The 13,106-nt window shown below is 40.6% G+C and overlaps 1 non-coding gene across 1 annotated transcript; it reads right to left on the bottom strand.

Moving 5' to 3' along the window:
• Window positions 1-648: 648 nt before the first annotated feature.
• Window positions 649-757, bottom strand: LOC141603903 (small nucleolar RNA R71). The gene has a single exon (XR_012525739.1). It is a non-coding gene; the product is annotated as a small nucleolar RNA R71 (small nucleolar RNA).
• Window positions 758-13,106: the final 12,349 nt, after the last annotated feature.

The following is a 13,106-nucleotide window of genomic DNA, read 5'->3' as shown; positions in this document are numbered from 1 at the left end:
TAAACCGGCTACTCGATCGAGTAGCTAAGGTACTCGATCGAGTGCCCCCTTACTCGATCGAGTATCTACGTTACTCGATCGAGTACCCAACAGGTCAGAAACTATTTTAAAACGCAACACACCCTTACTCGACAGAGTAAGGCCTACTCGATAGAGTACCCAGAGACTCGTAAAACCGTAGTATTACATGCTTACTCTTGCTTCTGGTTTTGCTTTTGCACAGTTAGAAGATAGGTTTTTGAGAGGAAGACTTGAGTACTCTCAGTTTTGCGAACATGACTACAATATATGACAATCTTCAGCCACAAGAGCAGCATGTTCTAAAGGGATATGTTTTACCCACCCCTACTACTGGTCAATTCGAATTTCGTTCCTCCTATATCGATTTAGTGGAGCGAAATCAGTTTGCTGGTCTACCGGACGAGGATCCTTTGAAGCATATGGAAATTTTCACAGACTACTGCTGTTCCATACCTGTACCGGCTGGGGTGACAAAGGATGAAGTAAAGGGGATGATGTTCTTGTACTCCTTGAAGGATTCTGCGCGAGATTGGTACCGCTACCTTGATAAGGTAGCAGCTGGAGTTACAGATTGGGCATCTCTAGCGTTAGCTTTCTACAAAAAATACTTCCCACTTGCAAAGACTGATGCCTAGAGAAGCAAAATTACAAATTTCCAGCAAGGACAAGATGAGGAATTTTGTGAAGCATGGGGACGTTTCAAGAGTTTGGTTCGGTCTGTCCCTCACCACGGTTTCCAGCAGTGGTACCTTTGCAACTTATTCTATAATGCTTTATATGATGACTACAAGGTTATCCTGGACGTAGCTACGAATGGTAGGTTCCAAAATAATACCGGTCAGAATAAAGGTTGGAACACTATTGAGGAGATGGAAATCCATAGAGCTGAGTTTGGAAGTTCGCGTGGAAACTCGCGAAAGCAAAGTGATGAAATGAATGCCGTTACGACACTTATAGCTTCTATTGCAGCCCGTCTCGAGAAGCTCGAGATCTCTAAAGCTTCCAAGGACAGAGTTGAAATTCCTGTCCATAACTCAGATGAGACCGCGGAATTGAGAGAAACAATCCGAGCTCTTTTGGTTCAAGTCACGAAAATAGAAGAAGCTCGGATTGAATCTGCAAAGAATTTTGTGAAGCAGTTGGAGAATTTAGAGGCTAAGCAAGTCGCCAATTCTTCAAGCAAATGTGAGGGGCCAAATGAAACCATTAATGCCATTAATCTCTGAAGTGGCCTTTCTTATGATGGTCCCGATAAGCCAAGAGAAGACTCGGGAAAGGATGAAAAGACGAATTTAATTTCTGGTGCGAAAACGAGCTTTCTCGCAGATTACAATGGTCGATCAACCAACAACAACAAATGATCGATCGACCAGGATGTCGATGAAAAAGTTTCTGACCAGAAACTAATTGAGCCCAGCACATGTGGTCGATCGACCACCAATGTCAGTCGATCGACTGAAGTTCCTGACGAAGAAGTTTCTGACCAGAAATTGTTCATGCCCAGTGCGATTGGTCGATCGACCGAGACCAATGGTCGATCGACTGGGTCTCTAGTGCAGGACGCAAATCCGTCAATTAATTTGCATGATTCTATACTCATTGATGATTTGACGGAGGTTTTAAGCTTACGGAAGCCGAAGGTTACTGATCCTACGGCCAGTGTTGCAGTCCCATATCCGGAGCGTTTAAAGAATACTAAGCTGGAGCGCAAGTTTGCTAAGTTTTTGGAGATGGTCAAGAATCTTGAGGTAACCATTCCTTTCACTGATCTAATTACCCAGGTACCCTCTTACGCTAAATTTATGAAAGACATTTTGAATCGTAAGAGAAATTTTCATGATGATGGTAATGTTGCTTTTGTGGAAGAATGCAATGAACTTTCGCAAATTAATGTACCACCTAAATTAAAGGACCCGGGTAGCTTTTCAATTCCCTTCACTATAGGTAACCACGAAATTGGAAAGGCCCTTTGTGATTTAGGGGCCAGTGTCAGTGTCATGCCATATTCCGTTTGCGAAAGGCTAAATATTGGTAGACTTAAGGTGACCGATATTACCCTTCAGATGGCAAATAGATCGACTCAGAGACCTTTAGGAGTCTTAGAGGATGTACCCGTTCGAGTGGGTAAGTTTTTTATTCCTGTAATTGCAGAGGACAGTCAGATACCTATTATTTTAGGTAGACCATTTTTACATACAGCTGGGGCTGTAATAGATGTCAAACGCGGAATTATAACCTTAGAGGTAGGGGATGACACCATTGAGTTCAGTCTTGCTCGTAAGGCTACTGAACCTGCTGATGATGATACGTGTTATTCCATTGACATTGTTGACAGGGCTGTTAATTATAACTGGAGGGAATCCTTAGCCAAGGATCCCTTAGCTGATCTAACCCGTTTAGATGAGTGTGCAGGTAGTACAGCGGGGAATGCTGAGGAGCCAGATGCTTTGGTAGCCTCAATGGAGAGCTACGAGCTCACAGAGGAAGAAGATGAGATGTTCTTAAGCCTGGCCAATAAGAATTTGGTAAACACTTGCTATACCATTGAAGCTGATTCTGTCTATGCTGTAGAGGTAAAGGTGCCAGAGCGTAAGCCACTTCCTCCTAATCTTAAGTATGTTTTTCTAGATGATACGGAGCAGTATCCATCTATTGTTAGTGATAAGCTTAATGATGACCAGCTTTCTGCTTTCATGTGTGTGCTTAAGAAAAACAGGAAGGCTCTAGGTTACTCTTTGGATGATATTAAGGGCATCAGCCCTGATATTTGTATGCACAGGATAGAGTTGGAGGAAGGCCACAAGCCTTACAGACAGGGTCAACGCAAGTTGAACCCGAAGATGCAGGAAGTTGTTATGGCCGAGGTGATGAAACTACTCGATGCAGGTATTATTTAAACAGTTGGCAACTCCAAGTGGGTTAGCCCAGTTCAGGTAGTTCCGAAGAAAGGAGGGACTACCGTGGTTAAAAATGAGAAAAATGAATTAATACCAACACGAGTTGTGACAGGGTGGCGGATGTGCATTGATTATAGACAGTTGAATGCCGCCACCAAGAAAGACCATTTCCCCCTCCCCAGCTACCTTTCAGAGGTGCATGATGGGGATTTTTTCTGATTATATAGAGAACATTATGGAGGTATTTATGGATGATTTCTCAGTTTATGGTAATGACTTTGATCGTTGTTTAGCTAATCTTGATAAAGTCATGCAGCGTTGTATTGATGTTAATCTTGTTTTAAACTGGGAAAAATGTCAGTTCATGGTCAATGAGGGAGTTGTGTTAGGGCATCTGATTTCTGATAAGGGTATACATGTTGATAAAGCAAAAGTGCAGGTGATTGAGCAATTGCCTCCTCCCGTGAATGTTAAAGGAGTGAGGAGTTTCCTTGGTCACGATGGTTTCTATCGGCGTTTCCAAAAATTGCTAAACCACTTACACAATTGCTCCTTAAGGATGTTGTCTTTGAGTTTACTGATGAGTGCCTTTTAGCTTTTAACAGGTTAAAGGAGGCTCTAGTTTCTGCACCAATCATTTAGCCGCCTCATTGGGATCTCCCATTCGAGATTATGTGTGATGCCAGCGATTATGTGATTGGTGCAGTTTTGGGACAGCGGAAGAATAAAGTTTTGAATGCCATATATTATGCGAGCCGAACCCTGGATGAGGCTCAAGTCAATTATTACACCACTGAGAAGGAGTTTCTAGCTGTAGTTTTTGCCTTAGATAAATTTCGGTCTTATTTGTTAGGTTCTAAGGTTGTTGTTTATACTAACCATGCGGCGCTGAAGACCCTCTTTCTCAAGAAGGATGCGAAGCCGAGGCTTTTGAGGTGGGTACTCCTTTTGCAGGAGTTTAATTTGGAGATCAAAGATAAGAAAGAGGCAGAGAATGTGGTGGCTGACCATTTATCTCGCCTGCAGCTGACAGAAAAGGAGGATTCGTTACCCATTAATGATTCTTTTCCTGATGAGAGTCTGTTAGCTATTACTAATTCGGGGTCTTATCCACCTCCGTGGTTTGCTGATTATGCTAATTTTGCTGTGACAGGTAAGATACCACCTGAGCTTTCATGGCAGCAGAAGAAGCGGTTCGCTTATGATGCTAGACAATACTTTTGGGATGATCCTTATGTTTTCAAGGAATGCGCAGACGGTCTTATCCGGAGATGTGTACCTCAATGGGAGGTGAAGGATATCCTAGAAGCTTGCCACTCTTCTGCCTATGGTGGTCACCATGGTCCGTCCTGGACTATGGCTAAGTTACTCCAATCTGGTTTCTATTGGCCAACTTTACATGCAGATAGTCACAATTTTGTTGCTGAGTGTGATGCTTGTCAAAGATCGGGGAATATTTCAAGGAGACATGAGATGCCACAGGTAGGCATTCTAGAGGTTGAGATTTTTGATGTCTGGGGCATTGATGATTAAGGACCTTTTCCGAGCAGTCAAGGTAATAAATATATCCTCGTAGCTGTAGATTATGTGTCCAAATGGGTAGAAGCTATCGCTACTCCCCATTGCGACGCAAAGGCCGTGATTAAAATGTTTAAAAAGATTATTTTCCCTCGTTTTGGTGTCCCTAGGGTTGTCATTAGCGATGGTGGAATGCATTTTAAAGAGAAACAACTTAGTGCTTTATTGACTAAATTCGGTGTCCAACATCGTAGAGGTTTGGGGTATCATCCCCAAACTAGTGGTCAGGTTGAGATTTCTAACCGGGAATTGAAAGAAGTTTTAGCTAAAGTTGTTTCTAAATCACGGAAAGATTGAAGTCTTAAGTTAGATGATGTCTTATGGGCTTATAGGACCGCGTTTAAAATGCCAATTGGGATGTCACCATTACGATTGATTTATGGTAAGACATGCCATTTACCTGTCGAGTTGGAGCGTAAGTCTTGGTGGGCTATTTGTGATTTGAATTTGGATCCTAACCTCTCTCGTGAGAAACGTATGACACAGCTGAATGAGCTAGAGGAATTTAGGCTGTTGGCCTATGATAATGCTAGGATCTACAAAGAGAAAACGAAGCGCTGGCACGACAAGAGAAACATTAAGCGAGAGTTCCATATTGGCGATAAGGTACTTCTTTTTAATGCTCGTATCCGTTTATTTCCTGGTAAGCTGAAATCCAGGTGGACTGGCCCCTATACGGTCACAGCAGTTACAAAATTCGGATCAGTTGAATTGGAGACCTCATCTGGAGACCGGTTCAAAGTTAATGGCCAATATGTGAAACATTATCACGGTGCAGACGAATTCGTTGGGCAGGTCGAAGTACTATACTTTGACCCAATTTTAGAAGCTGCAAATTGAGGTAAGAAGGTCGTGCGGGACCTCTTAAACCAGCGCTAACCGGGAGCCAACCCGGCTTGTACATTTTTTGTAATTAGGAACTTTACAGTTTTATTTCATTTAATTTGCATTAGGAGTTTTAGCTATTTGATTTTAATTAGCATTCTCTTTTGTAGAAAGATGTGCACCTTTGAGAATTTTTGCAGGAATTTATTCTATGCCAAGTGCGCAGGATGATCTACTGAATGTTTGTGAGAGAAAGACGGGAAATTTAAGTTGACAAAGCAATTTTTAACGTAAATAAGATTAATTGCCAGCGTATGCAGTCGATCGACCAAGTTCCTCAGTCGATCGACTGAGGAGAAAAAGGCAGAGGCTGCTGTATAAGGGAGATTGGTCGATCGACTGAGCCTGATAGTCGATCGACCACCACGCGACAATCAGAGAGCTGTATAGGGGAAGCCTGGTCGACCGACTGAGCCTGATAGTCGATCGACCCCTGCGCGAGATCAAAACGCAAGTTAATAAGGGAAGTTTTACTTCTTTATTCATTCATTTTCACTCAACCAAAAAATAGAAAAACCCTTTGTTCCTCCCATTTCTTGCGATTTTCCCTGCCAATCCCCCTTTCTTCTCGATTTTCCTTGCTCAAATTCCTGAGTTCTCATCAAAGGTATGTCTCTAATCCTCTTTTAATCCTCTATTTTCGATTCTCGCTGAATTTTTATGCCCTTATTTCGAGCGATGTTACCTTTTGATAAAAAAAATCGATTTGGGGAAAATCGATTTCAGACCAATTTCTTTCGATTTTTATGCTTTAATTGCCTTTGCTATCCTATTCCCTTGATTTTCTAGCCATCTTAGCAACTAGGATATGCTTAAATCAGTTTTCCCCAAATTTTCGAAACCCTAATTTTGTTTTCAATTTCTGATTTTTGGTTAGGGTTTCATAAATTGTCATTGTTAAAGGTTATGGGAAGCTAGTTGTTGATTTTTTCATTTTACAGGAAGCAACAATGACGAAAGGAAAGCAGACGATGTTCGAAGGTCAGTCCAGTCAGGGAGCTGCCAAACGGTCACGGGGTCCGCCGCTAATGATCGAGGACACTACGAATAGTCTACCTGGCTATCCGCAGGTTATTTTCTCTACCTCTACTCAGCGAGCTAAATTCGCTATCTTTGTCGCAAAAATGAAAGTTCTGGCCACCGTTTTCGTCATCGGCCAACCTTAGAGAAATTAGGTTGTCTTGAGTCTGTTGTGTCTCTGCTAAATGGGACAAGAATGTCGGGACTTGTGGACATGGCTGAGTTCACTTACTACACTTTGACCCTCGAGTTTTTCTCGTCTTTTGCTTTTGACCAGGCTTCTTTTGAAGCCAATAGGAGTAGCCCTTGCATTTCTTTTCGGCTGTTCAATGTCACCTACTCCTTGACATTAGCTGATTTTGCTGGTTATTTGGGTCTTCATTTCGAGGGTAACACCTCGGAAACTTCTGATGTGCACAGGGTAATGTGGTCGTGTATCTTTGACTGGAACGGTCCTATGAGGACAGGCACCTCCGTCCACTTACCCCCTTTTCGTTATTTTTTCCGGCTGATGGGTAATACCATTTTCGGCCGCAAGGAGTCAAATAATGTGAACACCATTGAATTGTCTATCTTGGCGGGCTATCTGAACATTGAAAGTCGGGTAGCCCGTATCTATAACATAGCTTATTTGACTGCCTCTCACTTTCACACCATAAGTGAGGGCACTTTGACCACTATTGTTTGTGGTGGGTTGGTGACGCGTATCGCCAACCGTCTAGTTCTTTTTTTCCCTCGAGAGGAGGCCCCTCTTGACCCTGACCTACGCTTCATGGATCTTGCCTACGCGAGGTTTGTAAAGTGGCTCGATAGTCGGAGTCGATGGAAGATTGACTCTTTCATCTGTGGCCGCATCCCTATCCTTGGCCTCCGTCCTATCCTGCCCCTTACCACTGTTTTGGGGGCAGCTCGCCCGCCCTTGCCTAGCTACAGGCTCCCTATTGGGGCGGGCACCGCTACTGCTAGCACCTCGAGGCGAGCCTGTGCCTCCACCTCACAGGCCCCCTCCTCCTCCACTCCTGCTCCCACAGGTTTCCCGGCCACTTTTCGTCCCCCTCCACCTATGGTTATCCCTGCGGTCATGGACCAAAGGGCGGTTTCACGTGTGTTGGGTGACCTGTGCAGGAGTTTTGATCAGCACAGATTAGACACGGCTCTGGCCCTGTACCCAGTTTACGAGGAGTACGCTCGGACGGGGATGCTCCCACGAGGTGCCTGGACTCACCCATCCTTCTTTGTTCCCCCGGTGGGCGGTTACCCTCCACCTGCTACGAGGTCTACTCCCACGACTACTACTGCCGCTGCTGCTGAGGCGGAAGAGGAGGACGACTCGGGGCCCGAGGAGGATGTTGGTTCTGAGTATGACGTGGTGACTAGACGCATTCCGACCTCCCCCGTTTTTTGCTGGTTTGGGGAGGTCGTCTTTTGTGAGTTTCCCATCCTTTTTTGTTAGTTTCCCTTTCTTTTGTTGTTGCTTATATTCTTCCCATTATTGATGTTAATGCTGGTGATTTGCTGCTGAGCACAATGGGGGCATTGTGCGTTTTGGTTTGGGGGGGGGGGGGGGGGGTATTTGCATATGTCTATTGCATCTACTTTGTTTTTTTTATTGCATTTCAGTCACACGTTTATTGCATTTCAGCTTGCATTTGTTTTTCAATTCAAAAAAAAAAAAAAAAAAAAAAAAAAAAAAACTTGAAAAACACAAAAAAAAAATCACGTTTACTTTTGCATATAGTCGAGTCGGATTGGAGTTTATTAATGATGACATTGCACTATTAGTCAAATATATGCCATTCCTTGCCTTTTCACAACTGCTTAGCGAGAATTAAAAGTGATTTCTCAAATTTTGTTGTGGAATTTACTTCAGGTCATTAGACTTGACTCATTAATTTTTGGCAAACTACTTATACTTTCTGAGATATAGAGCCTATAACTGGTGACATTCATGACCGGTTAATTTAGGATTGAGAGTAGTACTCCCATCATTTCATGTTTTGCACGTGTATGAGTTTTGATTGCTTTTTGCCTATACGCATTGGTTTGTGGTCGATATTACGTGTTTTGAGAACTATTGCATCTCCCCCTTTCTCATTTTGGCCCATTTAACTCCACTATAAGCCATATCTGCCAGTTGCGCTTAACTACAACCCATACTTAGCCTACCATTGTGCCGAGCTAGGTAGTAGTAGAGGAATTTGTCGAATTATAGCAGTTTTGGTTCGTTTCCGTACTGTTGGAGTGAGTATTTATGAGAATTGCAGGAGTTGCTAATGAGGATGCTCGATCGAGCCATTTGTGGTCTTAATTGTCCTCAATCGAATGGTCACTATCTTCGATGAGGGATGGTATAGGAAGCTGAACTGGGCAGAGAGCACTGGAATGCAGGGGTGGTCGATCGACTGTTGTTGCTGGTCGATCGACTACTAGCTCAGAAACTGAAAAAAAAAGAGGAAACAAAAGAAAGCCAGGAAAAAGGAAAAAAACAAAAACAAAAAAAAGGAAAGAAAGAAAAAAATAATAATAAGGAATTTAGAAATAAAAAATAATAATTCGGCTGAGTTGAGAATACACCTCATGTGCTTATTTTATGAATTGGAGGTGTCTATTTCAGGATAGTGTGTTGCCTAGACATTTAGAGGCAATGGTTTATACTTTGAGTTGGAGGAACGGGATACGGTTTCTGATGGTTTGTTAGGTACTAGCTTGGCTTCTTACCCTCACATTTCCATACTTGTTTTGCCCTTTCTTTCCCACTTAGCCTCACATATCCAAATCTTGCAATAGTTCGGCATGTAATAGTCCTTGACGGTGGTTATGCGTGTGTACGATAACTAGAATCATTATTCATACTAGTCAAGCATACATGTTTTGTCGGTCGCAATCTAGGTGAGAGTCTGTATTTTCTTCCCTCTCTTCTACATATATTCTTACCATTTGCCTTGCTGAGAGAAGAGTGACCCGGGAGAGTCAAAATTTATGAGTCTTGCAAGGTCGAACGCCCGATTTAATTCCATAATATGCATAAATTAGTTCACTTGCTTTGAGCTTTGCAGTAGTTGATTATGTGCATTAAACGATTTAGCATTGACTTGTAGCTAGCTCTGAGATACACTCCTTTCCATTAGGTCCTTTTAGTTGCATTTAGTTTGCTTGAGGGCAAGCAAAGGTTTGGTTTGGGGAGATTTGATACGTGCATATTCTATATACTTTTTTCGCAATTTTGGCACGTATTTCTATGCGTATTTGTTAGCTTAAAGCTACTATTTCTCCCGAAACGGTTTACTTTGGAATTTCTATGATTTATTGTAGGAATGAGTGGAAGTGAGCTAAATCAAGCTTTAATCGTCCTCCGGAAGCAACTTTATGGAAACTTTGAAGATGGGAGTTTGGACTCGCTCACCTTGGGATGCGTGCATTGGAGTGAAGTGGCTGATTTGCTGAGAGAAGGAAGTTACTGCACAGCTCAGTTGGTCGATCGACCAACATCACCAGTCGATCGACCGTGGACATTCAGCAGAAGAGGCTGTACTGTATTGGCTGGTCGATCGACCGTGCCACTTGGTCGATCGACCAAGCCGCGAACCTGAAATTTACTTTATGTTTTAGTCTTTTAAAAGCCCAATTGTAATTAACTTTTGGGGGCATCGTTTATCAGTAGAACGCAGGAATAATTTAGGGCATGCTTTTCATTATCCAAGAACTCAAGTTTAGATCTAGTTTTGGGAGACAAGAAAGTGAGACGACGGATTCCAATTTCAATTACTTTGTTCATCAATTTTTAGTAAGCTTTAATACAATTTCCTACTTCTTTTATTTCTTGTCAAATCAATTCTTGTTGTTACTAGCTTTTATTCAAGCAATTCAGTTTTAATCTTTTGTCTTAAATTCAATTTCAATCATGTCAATTTCATCGTATGTCATTAATTTTGCAATTGTTGTAGTTTTAATCATGCATAGCTATTCTTCTTGATTGGGAACTAGGTGAGCCATGGCGTAAATTAGGTTCAATTTTATTAGTATGATTTTCTTCCATATCGATCTTGTTTTCTTTTGATAAATCTATCTTGCTAGATTGAAAGATTAGTAGGTTAGGTTATCATTAGATTTGGAATTTACTTTGAGCGAAAGCTTTGAGAAATTCTAGGGAATTAGAAGACCGTAAGGTTATTATTGAGCATTGATCGAAAGGCTTGCTCATATTTCCTGAGACCGTATTATAGGACCTCTGCTACCTCTTTGACCTGACCTTAGCCATGGTGAACCGAAGTTCCTGATCTTCTCTTTATCTTGTTTGAGTTATTTCTTATTTTAGCAATTAGTCACTAGAATCAAACAAATTCAAAACCCCCATTTAATTGTTACTTTTTTAGACTGGAAATAGCAAATAGAATTGATCTTGTCTCTCTGTGGTTCGACCCTTACTATCACTAGCTATAGTTTTAGTTCGGATTTATAAATTTAATTTTGATAGAAAACGACCGTATCATGCACGTTTTAGCATATTATAGTCATGAAACAAATGAAAACATGATAAAAAGAGGATTTTTACACCCTCATACTTACATGTTTGGTTATGGCGAGTGACCGATGTAAGTGTAACAACTCGTTTGGTCGGAAAAAAACCCAGTTTAAAACCGTTTTGGTAAGTAAAAAGAGTGTTTTAAGATTAGTGACGGTGTAGTGGTCGGTCATGTGATTTAATGCACGATGACGGTACCAAACAATGTGTAAGGCTTGTATTTACGATCGGTAGGTCGTAAATACGCGTCGGATTGTGACTTAAGAAGTCGAGTCGAGAATTTTAAGGGAGAAAAGAGGGGGCGGACACTCGCGTAAGTCTCAAATGGGGGGCATTTGAGGGGTATTTGTAAGGAAATGAGTGGTTTGTATGAGTTTTGAGCGACGTGACCACTTCGGCTGCTCAAAGAGGCGCGAGACACGTCGCGGGTCTTCGAGGTGTGTTGTCGCTTTCACACAAATGCAATCATGATTTGTTCTATCCTAGGTTTTGTAGTCATATGTTTGGTACTTCACCAAACATAAATCCGGGAAAACTTAAGGTAGAATGTTTGAAATGTTTTGTTTTTGGTGGTTGACTCGGTTTGACTCGTTGTTGGAGTCGGGATTTGAATTTTTGAGTCGGTTTTTGGTCCGGTGTCGATTTTGAATCTAGTTAGTGTCATTGAGACCCCGTCGTCGTGCATTAAACACTCCATGTATTTTTGAAATGTTTTTAAATGTTTTATTTTTGAAATCGTTTTAAGTTTTCCGACGTAAAGTTGTACACAAATTGTCGATCAAACGCCGCGATTCCAAAACTGTTGGGAAATGTGTCCTCAACAATAGTGCGATCACATGATTTAAATATCATTATTAAATCTCATTCTAAAGAATACAATTGGGAAGTAATTTTTACTGTCAACTGATCAACATATATCAGTAATGGTTGGCTGACTAGAGTTTGACATTACTGTCGTGCGACGGTGGTGATCAGTTGATCCCCTAGGTCATACCTATAGGGCAACACTCTTAATTGATCATTTAATTAATCGTATAATGTTACGAGTTAATTAAATTGTTTGAAAATTGACGGATGATTTTGGAAGTAAAATTTATGTATCACATTGAAATTGATTAAAGTGAGATACGGTCTGAGTAATCGAATTGTATCATTGCTCAGATGAAATTATTGTTTAAGGAAACAATTGATTTGAATAAATTATAAATACAAACTGTTGTGATTTATAAACGGTAAAATATTTTGGTACAAGTAATTATGAATTACTAAGTCGATTTTTGTATGTGACGTATTTTTAATAATACGTTGATTTTTAATATGTTAAAAAATGCACAACAAATTTATGTAACATATGACATGTGACATAAGACAAAATTGACAAAAATAATATGGATCCCATATTATAAGTGGACCGAAATATGGAGGGATTATGGTGATTAAATTATGTTTAATAATTTAAGTGGAAACAATATGATGACACTACCTACATCTAGCCTTGCATACATATTCTCTTGGTTAGAGAATCATGCCCATGCATAGGCTACCCAATCCCTCCCCCCACCGGTTTTACCAACACCATTTAGAGAGTTTTTCTTCTCTAATTTTTCATTCATTCAACACACATAATTTCTAGTGTGAGAAATTTAATTTCCTCTCTACATTTTAATGAGAAATTAGAGAGATAAAATACTCCAAAATTCCTCTACTCTTGACCGAATATTCAAGAGCAAAAACAATTATTTTGAGTCAATTTTCTTACAAAATTAATATTGTACTAGTATTTATAATATTAATTTTAATTAAGAGTAAGCTTTAGGTATAATTCCTTGGGAGAGATCCTACACTTGGGTCTTTGTTCATCCAAAAGGAAAGCTCAAGAACAAAAGAGAAGGAGATCTCTTTTGTGCCCATATGAACCGAAATCACAATGTAAGAACATGATTTCTTCTTTATTTTCCTAATTAGTTTGCATGCATAAGACCTTTATTAATTTTATGACAAATTAATTTAATAACATATATGAATATGTAAGTATATAGATCTACTTTTCATTCAATCGGTATCAAGAGCCATGGTTGTTTGCATGCAAATCGGTTAAAAGTTTTTCCGAGTTATAAGAATAACATATAAAACTTGTAAAATTTGTGTTATTATGATATATCACGAAATTAATTCATGCATGT

Source organism: Silene latifolia, chromosome 9, assembly GCF_048544455.1.
Source record: "Silene latifolia isolate original U9 population chromosome 9, ASM4854445v1, whole genome shotgun sequence".
Taxonomy (NCBI): domain Eukaryota; kingdom Viridiplantae; phylum Streptophyta; class Magnoliopsida; order Caryophyllales; family Caryophyllaceae; genus Silene; species Silene latifolia.
Note: the sequence above shows the minus strand (reverse complement) of the source record. Positions and strands in the feature narration are given on the sequence as shown.